We start from the raw sequence: 9,323 nt of genomic DNA on the forward strand, positions 1-9,323 counted from the left end.
CTCGACCTCGGTGTCGCTGCACAATGTGGACGTTTGGCCCGCGAGCCTCACTTATTCGCTGCGTCTTTGTCTCCCATCTTCACCCAGTTCCAGAAGTGAGACATTTTGTCCTTTTCTCTCTCTCTCTCTCTCTCTCTTTCTCTTTTTTTCTTTCGTTCTCTATCTCTCTCTCTCTCTCTGTTTAGCTCCCAACCCCTCTTCCCCAATGCAACATGGTGCTAATGGCAATTATTTTTATAAGCTAATTAAATTGAGAGCTTTTTCTCGTCCGTCTTCGCGTTCTTAATTTTTTTTTTCGCCGAACCCTTTGGGGAGTTTGTCGTTTAAGTGTGGAGGAGGGTGGTAAACACCGCGAGCACCTTCCAGCAGTTGTTAGCCATTCAAACTGTAACACACTCTCACAAACACTCTCACACACACACTTATAAAACCTTCTGTTTGCGTTCAACCTGATTTGGTCTCTCTACATGCCTAATTACTCTCACTGCGAGGACACTTAGCACCCGAGCTCCACAGCTCAGAAGAAACATGAAGAAGAACCGCGTAATCGCTTTATTGTCTACATTTGTATATTTGGAAAATGTGTATGATGTTTATGGATGGCATTAGCAGTTTTGGAGGCTGTGGGTTTGTTTATTATTTAAGAAAAACAAGTAGAGAAGCATTTCTGGTTGAGTTGGACTTTGAATTGGTCTTTAGCAGATCAACATGAGCCTGTCCAATAAAAAAAACAAAACAAAAAAAACAAAACAAAACATGCATCTCCAAAACAACAATAATGTTTTTTTATTATTATTGTGATGAACTAAGAAATGCACAATTTCAATGGATTCTTTATTAAGGAAATATATTTACATATATATATTAATGTTGGGTGGTATGACCAAAAATGTATATCATGGTATTTTCCATGATTCTGACTGTTTCATGGTGTATCACAGTATTTTTATCATTTTATTTATTTTATTTATAGTTTTTTTCATGACTGGGCTTTTATGTAGGTTTGTGATTTAATTTCCTCTCCGTTATAGTGGATGAACTGGTGTGTGTGTATATATATATATGAATATAATATATATATATATATATATATATATATATATATATATATATATATATATATATATATATATATATATATATATATAATATTTTTATGCCACATTTATAAATTAATCATCATATCAACTCGATTACATTAATAGAATCTTTACTGATTACAAAAACTCAGTGGTCAGAAAAGATCCTGGTTTTTCGATGCTTCACTATTTCTAGATACAGGTGTACAGCATGTTGTCGGTGTTATTAGATGGTTTTCTGTGGGTTTAATACTGGTTTTATCAGTATTATTTATTGAATTACATTTTATCAACTATCAATAAATTGTAAATATTGATGTTTTTGCCTTATTGTCCAGCCTTAGTTGGGTCATCGAGAGATTAATAGGTTGAGAGACTGAGAGATCGGGAGATTGAGAGATCAAGAGAGAAATTGAAAGATTAAGAGATCGAAAGATTGAGAGACCAACATACCAATAGATTGTGAAATCGAGAGATCGAAAGAATGAAGATCAAAAGATTGAGAGATCGAGAAATCGAAAGATTGTTAGAGATCAAAAGATTCAGAAATCGAGATATTAAAAGATTAAAAGATTGAGAAATCAAGAGATCGAGAGATCTAGAGATCAAAATTGAGTTTGAGAGATCGAAAGATCGAAAGATCAAAAGATTGAGAGATCGAAAGAGTAAGAGATAAAAAATTGAGAGATCAAGAAATTTAGAAATTTAGATAGAGATTGAAAAAGAGAGAGAGAGAGGGAGATTGAAGAAGCAAGGAAAAGCGAGTAAACCTCTTTCCTGAGAAGTGTGAGAGTATAAAGGCTGAATTACTCTCTCTGTTTAAAGCTCCAGAGATCATTCTGAAAGTTGTATGTTCCTCATGCCCCACGATACACCCCTGTTATTTGATTGGCTAATCCCGTTTGATGGGATGGGATGGGATGGGTGGAGAATAAAGAAGAAAAAACAGCTGTTCGTTAAAAATAAATAAATAAAGAGAGAGAGAGAGAGAGAGAGATGGAGAAAGAGAGGGAGAGTTTTGTAGATGAGTGAGGAGGAGGAAGGCTGTTTAACTTCTTCTTCTACCCCGGCGCTGGTGATTAATGTCCACTGGGAGATAATTACGCTTTAGTCTTGAGTTAATGAAACAAAAACTTCTTTTTTTTCTCTTCCTCTTTTCTTTTCTCTCATCTAAAAAGAAAGGGCAGATCTTTTATGTCACTGTCTGAAGACGTCTCAAAAACTTCTTTTTTTGAGAATGCGTTGTGTTTTTTAGGCTGGAGGAGGGTCTACACACACACACACACACACACACACACACACACACTCTTCCGCACGAGCTGTCAGTCGAGCAGCGATGTGCCACAGCCCTCAGTTTATGCAGAATGGCTGGGTTTTCTCTCTCACACACACACCCTCTCATACACACACACTCTACAGTTTAGCCCTGCAGGTCTAGAGCCAAAAAAATACACAATATGCAGCTAAAAATTCCTCCTAAAAATGCACAAAAGCATTGAGTACACACTACACTATAAGTGAAAATCACAGAGAATCTAATATCTTAAATGGTAACACTTTATTTTAAAGAAACACAAATTTGGCGCTTAATCATGTCTTATTATTTGCTTAATAAAGCCTTAATTAGACATTTGTAAATGATTTATTCACTACTCATTAGGCTTTATTCTGTGTTTATCAGTGTTATTGGTGCTTAATTAGGGGTCTATTATGTGGAAATGATTAATAATAGCTGTATTAGTTTTTATGGTGCACAATTTTTTTGTTTATTTAAGAACAGATGCATATTTTAATTGAAACCATTTATACGATTATTTAGTACTTGTTTATTTTGCGATAATTAAATGTTTGTTACCGTTGTTTTAGGAATAATTTAACATTAAAAAAAAAAAAAAAAAAAACCCTGAAGAGGCAACTGATATGCTCTTTTTTTTTTTTTTTTTTTTTTACTGCATTGCCACAGTTTTGTATCAAGACTCTGTATTAGCAGCTACTAAAAATCAAAAACTATTTTGACTATATTGCCAAAAGTATTCGCCCAGGTGTTCCTGAATCTCTCAAATCTCTTCTGTGTTCACAGTTGTGTAATTAAAGCAGCAGCTCGGCATGCTGGGACAGCTTCTACAAACATTAGTAATGAAAGAATGGCTCTTAGGCTCTCAGGAGCTCAGTGAACTCCAGCACTGTGGTACCAGGATGAGGATGCAGCACCTGTGCAACAACAAGTCCAGTCGTGAAATTTCACTACTCATTAGGGGTGTCACGATTTCAATATTTTATCGAAATCGATCAAAATCATGTCATGGTCTCGAGTCTCGAAGTCAAAAAGATGATTGATGATCCCTCCCTCTAAACTACGCAAATGGTGCAACACACTAGTTTTTTTCTAGCCTCAAATATGTTAATAGTTTTGGCACCTTAAGGAGCATCTTTCTCTCAGATAAAGTTAATAATATATCTTTATTAAAGAAAAAAAACTTCTCATTCTCAGGGACCGAGTCTTATTTTTCATGTTTAACTGTTACAGTAGGGTAGAGTTCAGTTTGTTAAGGCTCTAATTGTTCTATTATTTTGTACATGACTGTTCCTGTATTTTTTTATTATTTATTTTGTTATGTTGCACATTACATTGCTAGATGGCATTACATATATATCTTAATTAAATTATTTAAATTTGACCATTAGTGTCTAATGTGGTGTATTACAGATCACTTGTATCACTTTGCATCACTTATATCAAGCCCACCTTTTGAAATAAGATATTGCAAATGTGATTAATCAAACCACTGGCTGATTATAGACTAATCTAAAACTGGCATAGACCTCTCTGCTGTAAAAAAAAAAAAAAAAGAAAAAAAAAGAAAATCGAGAATTGAATCAAATCGTGACCCTAAAATCGGAAATAAAATCGAATCGAGGATTTGGAGAATCGTGACACCCCTACTACTCACTACTAAATATTCCACAGCCAACTGTCAGTGATGATATAACACAGTGATAGAGACTGGGAACGACAGCGACACTGTGCTCAGTCAGTGTAAAATAACAGTGAAGGAATGAGGGTTGGGTTTTTAGTTTAGTGATAATTAATAGAGCTATAACCCAGAGTTTAAAGTTTATTTAACTTTTTATTTTAATTTCTACTTTATTGAAATGACTTAGGCTGATGATAACTCATTAACTCTAGTTGAAATGATAAAACTTGATTTGATGAGTTAATTTGAATAAAAAAGGTTTTCAATACTTATTGCTCTAATATATATATATATATATATATATATATATATATATATTTTTTTTTTTTTTTTACAGTGCAGGTAGTTGGTTATAATGTTATAGCTAATAAGATAGGACCATTAAATGATAACAGGGTTAATCACATGTGACTGGGCTGGGGATGAGCTGTGATGCTGAGGGTCTGGAAGGTGGTGGAAACTGTTCTTTACAGGATTCACATCTGGTGAACGAAGCAGAACGTCAGACCTCCCTCCTCCTCCTCCTCCTCCCCCAATACTCCTTCACTCTCACGTTTCATCATCTACTCTTCAGCTCTCTCTCCTCTCCTCTCCTCTCGTTTACTCGCTCACTCCTTCTTTGGCCTTTCTGAGACCATCTGTTGTTATTATTTTCCTCTGATAATTGGCCTGAACAATGGAATGCCTGTGTCCCCCTCGCCTTTGAAACCAGACACCCTGTTTATTTTCTGGAGGACCAATCTCTCTCTCTCTCTCTCTCTCTCTCTCTCTCTCTCTCTCTTTATCCATCACTTTATCCTCCAGACAGCTCTTTTCCCTCACACGTTTTTTTCTTCACGCTTCCTCAACAACTTTTATTCCCATGCTCTCTCTCTGTTTTACTGCCTCTCTCTCCTCTGATTCTCTTCTCTGCCTTTATCACTCTATTTCTCTCCTTTTATTTCACTTTCTTCCACTCACACTCTTTCTCTTTATCTCTCTCCCACTTCTCTCTTTTTTTCAGTATTCCATATTTAGGAAAGCTTTATTAGTGAGAGTGTAATGTCAGCAATGTTAGCAAAGCATTAAATCATCAATAAATGATGATAACTACAGTAACATTAATTACAAAACTAATGACGATTCAATATTGTAAGTGAGTAAATGAGTGAGGTATTGGGTGGCTGAGTGAGTGAACAGGTGAATGAATGATTGAATGAATAAATGAATGAATGAATGGATTATTATTTAATAAATAAATTAGTTATTGGGTAGTGGAGTAAGTGAATGAACGAATGAGTTACTGGGTGACTGAGTGAGTGAACAGGTAAGTGAATGAATGAATGAATTATTATTTCATGAATGAATTAGTTATTGGGTGGGGGAGTAAGTGAATGAATGAATGAATGAATGAATTATTATTTCATGAATGAATTAGTTATTGGGTGGGGGAGTAAGTGAATGAATGAATGAGTGAATCATTGGGTGACTGAGTGAACAGGTCAGTAAATGAGTTTTAAAGTGTGAGTAACTTGGTGGGGGAGTAAGTGAACAAGTAAATAAAAAAATAATGTGTTGGGTGATTGAGTTATCTGGGGGATGAATGAGTGAAAAAGTGAATAAATTAATAAATAAGTGACATATTTGGTGGATGGATGAATGAATGAATGAATGAATGAATGAGTAATTGAGTGAGTAGGTTATAAGGTGGCTGTGGGAACATATGAATGAATAAATGAATGAATGAAGGAGCTATTGAATGGGTGAGTGAGCTGTTGGGTGATTTGTTGGGTGGGTGAGTGAATGAATGAATGATTGAATGCATGCATGAATTAATGAATTAATGAACGAATGAGCTATTGAGTTGTTGAGTTGATGAGTGAGTGAGTGAATGAGATATTGAGTGAGTTGTTGGGTGAGTGAGTGAACAACTGAATGAATAAAAGAATGAATGAATGAATGAATGAATTATTGCGTGATTGTTGAGCGAGGGAATAATTAGGTGGGTGTTTGACCGAACAAGTAAAATACAATATAGATTTTTTTACCTGTGTTTTTGTGCAGTGTGATTAATTTTGAGTGCAGGTTGTGGAATCGGAGTGTTATTGGTAGTGTGGCGTCTGATTGATTGTGGCGGGTCAGGGGCAGGGCCAGGTAAGAAGAGTCCCGGCAGCGGCAGTGGCGGTAGTGGCAGCAGTGGCGGCGGCAGCGGCATGGCGAGCTGTGCCAGCGCTTCATTTGCTGAGTGTTTGTGTTTATGCAAAGGGGGGCCCTCTTCCTGCATATTTAATCTCAGGCTCTGGCTCTGGCTTTTGTTGTGTTTAGACCACATACCTCCAGTCCCTGTGAAGAGAGAGAGAGAGAGAGAGAGAGAGAGAGAGAGAGAGAGAGATTGAGTGAGTGAGAGTACGGGTAGGTCTGCTGTTCACACACTCTCACCTCTGCTCCGGTGCCACAGTGAGCCGGGAGTGTGAAGGTTAGAGAGAGTTTCTGGAGCAGCTGAACTGAGGAGTGTTTGAGTCATAAGATACGGCCCACGTACATGGGTGAGTTACTGCAGCCTTCATCTCTCTCTCTCTCTTTTCATCTCTCTCTCTCTCTCTCTCTCTCTCTCTCTCTCTCTCTCTCTCTCTCTCTCTCTCTGTGTGAAGTTGGGACAGGGAGCGTATAGTAAAACTAATGTGACTGCCTTGTGTGTGTGTGTGTGTTTGTGGTGCTCACTTTATCTAACACTGTGATTATGGGCGAAAATGTGTCTCTCTACTGTCTTCCGTCTCTCTCTCTCCCTCTCTCCAGTGGTCTGTTTGTTCTGTGTCATTGTGAGCAGGAAGATGGAATGTGTGGATTACTGTTATTAATAGTTCATCAGAGAGGTAGAGAGAGAGGAAGAGAAACAGTGTTTAGAGGGATAGAGAGGTAGAGAGAGAGAGATGGTGTAGAGGTACAGAAAGTGAGGTAGTGAAAGATGTATAGAGGGATAGTGAAGTAAAGAACGGAGGTAGAGACAGTGAGGAGAGAGAGTGAGGTAGGTAGAGAGAGTGAGGTAGAGAAAGTGAGGTAGTTAGAGAGATAGTGAAGTAAAGAATGGAGGTAGAGACAGTGAGGAGAGAGAGTGAGGTAGGTAGAGAGAGTGAGGTAGAGAGAGAGAAGTATGTAGACAGAGAGATAGAGAGACAGTGAGTTATAGAGGCATTGAGGTAAAGCTAGAGTGAGGTTGATAGAAAGTGAAGTAAAGAGTGGAGAGAGAGGTAGAGAAAGTGAGGTAGGTAGAGAGATAGAGAAGTAAAGAACGGAGGTAGAGACAGTGAGGAGAGAGAGTGAGGAGAGAGAGTGAGGTAGGTAGAGAGAGTGAGGTAGAGAAAGTGAGGTAGGTAGAGAGATAGAGAAGTAAAGAATGGAGGTAGAGATAGTGAGGTAGAGAGAGAGAAGTATGTAGACAGAGAGGTAGAGAGAAAGTGAGGTAGAGAGGCATTGAGGTAAAGCTAGAGTGAGGTTGATAGAAAGTGAAGTAAAGAGAGAGAGAGAGAGCGGTAAAGCCAGAGTGAGGTAGAGAGTAAGAGTGGTAGGGAGAGTGTGGTGGAGAGAGGTGTATAAAAAAGAGAGGTGGAGAGAGGGGTGTAAAGAGAGAGTGAGTTACATAAAGTGAGGTAGAGAGGGAGAGTGTGGTACATCAAGTGAGGTAGAAAGAGAAAGAGAGGAAGATAAAACGTGCGGAAGAGAAAGTTGTGTAGACAGAGAGAGGTAGAGTGAGAATGTCGAGAGAGTGAGGTTGAGAGGCATTGATGTAAAGCTAGAGTGACGTTGATAGAAAGTGAAGTAAAGAGTGAGGTAGAGAGAGTGAGGTAAAAAGTGTGAGAGGGAGAGAAAGAGAGGGGTACAGAGTAAGAGTGGTAGGGAGAGTGCGGCAGAGAGAGTGGTATAAAAAAGAGAGGTGGAGAGAGGGGTATAAAGAGAGAGTGAGGTAGAAAGGGAAAGTGAGAAATATAAAATAAGGTAGAGAGAAAGAGTGAGGTAGAGAGGGAGAGTGAGTTTCATAAAGTGAGGTAGAGAGAGAGTAAGGTACAAAAAGTGAGGTATAGAGAGAGTGAGGGACAGAAAGTGAGGTATAAAGAGAGAGTGAGGTATATAAAGTGAGATAAAGAGGGAGAGTGAGGTAAAGAGAGATGTACAGAAAGTGAGGTAAAGAGAGATGTACAGAAAGTGAGGTAAAGAGAGATGTACAGAAAGTGAGGTAAAGAGAGATGTACAGAAAGTGAGGTAGAGAGAGTGTGAGGGACAGAAAGTGAGGTAGAGAGAGATGTACAGAGTGTGAGGTAGAAATAGAGAGGTAGATTAATAACGGGATCTGATAGGAAATATAGTGAGTAAGAAGTTATTGAGTGTTTGACAGTAATAGAATCTGATTGGTTTGTATGCTTTAGCACTGGTTTAAATTGTTAGCCTGTAGCTGGTGAGTTAGCAGTGGGCTAATATATTAACTCATAGGCTAATACAGTTATACAGTTAGTGCTGTTCTTTAATATTAGCTATGGTGTTAGCATTGGCATATTATTATTATATATTGACTCTTGGCTAGTGTTTTACCTCTAGGCTAAGCTAGGAGCTTGTGGCTAGTGGTTAGATCAGATTTGATGTGTTAGCTTGTAGCTAGCATGTTAGCTTGAGGCTAACAAATTGGCTAATGGCTAGTCTGTAACAAACAGGCTAACAAATCAGATTGTTGCACTTTATCCAAAAGCTGATGTGGCATCTACTGTTGTATTGAGTTTTAGTTTAGGACAAATATACTAGTTTGTGGCTTATGTGTTAGACTGAAGATAACATTGCATAACTACATTGCAGAACTTTTGTTCATATAGAATATTTGCAGCTACATATTTTAAAGGATCATTTGTAGGCCTGTAATGATAGTTTTTTTTTTTTTTTAACTAGACACATACATACTAGACACAACATAGTAATGCATTTATGCATTTATTCTACCCCTCCTTCACTCCTCTATCCCCTTATTTTCCTTCGACCTCCTTTAAGCCCTATCTTAAAATGTTTTACCTTTAACTTCTATTACTTTTGTACTTCATTATTGTAAGTCGCTTTGGACAAAAGTGTCTGCCAAATGTAATGTAATGTAATGTAATGTAATGTAATGCAATGCCCTTTAATGGATTATGACATTTTAATGAACAATAACTTTGGTGAGGTATACTCTTTCCTTCATCTACCACAGTGTACTTTGTGTGAACATAGGTGCCATTATTGATGCATTGGTCATTGCTTAATTTAGTAAAAT

General features: G+C 37.6%; 1 protein-coding gene across 7 annotated transcripts in view; it reads left to right on the forward strand.

The window, feature by feature from the left end:
• The window catches only part of foxp1b (forkhead box P1b), a 409,787-nt gene that overhangs the window by 130,330 nt on the left and 270,134 nt on the right, over positions 1-9,323 (forward strand). Inside the window, exon 1 of one of the 7 annotated variants that reach the window (XM_049479472.1) lies at positions 6,451-6,579. The exons of the other annotated variants lie outside the window; for them this stretch is intronic. The gene's annotated coding sequence lies outside the window, so the exon portion shown is untranslated. Of the gene's footprint in view, positions 1-6,450; positions 6,580-9,323 lie in introns of those variants that run through there. 7 annotated transcript variants of the gene reach the window in all.

Source organism: Astyanax mexicanus, chromosome 5 (assembly GCF_023375975.1).
Source record: "Astyanax mexicanus isolate ESR-SI-001 chromosome 5, AstMex3_surface, whole genome shotgun sequence".
Taxonomy (NCBI): Eukaryota; Metazoa; Chordata; class Actinopteri; order Characiformes; family Acestrorhamphidae; genus Astyanax; species Astyanax mexicanus.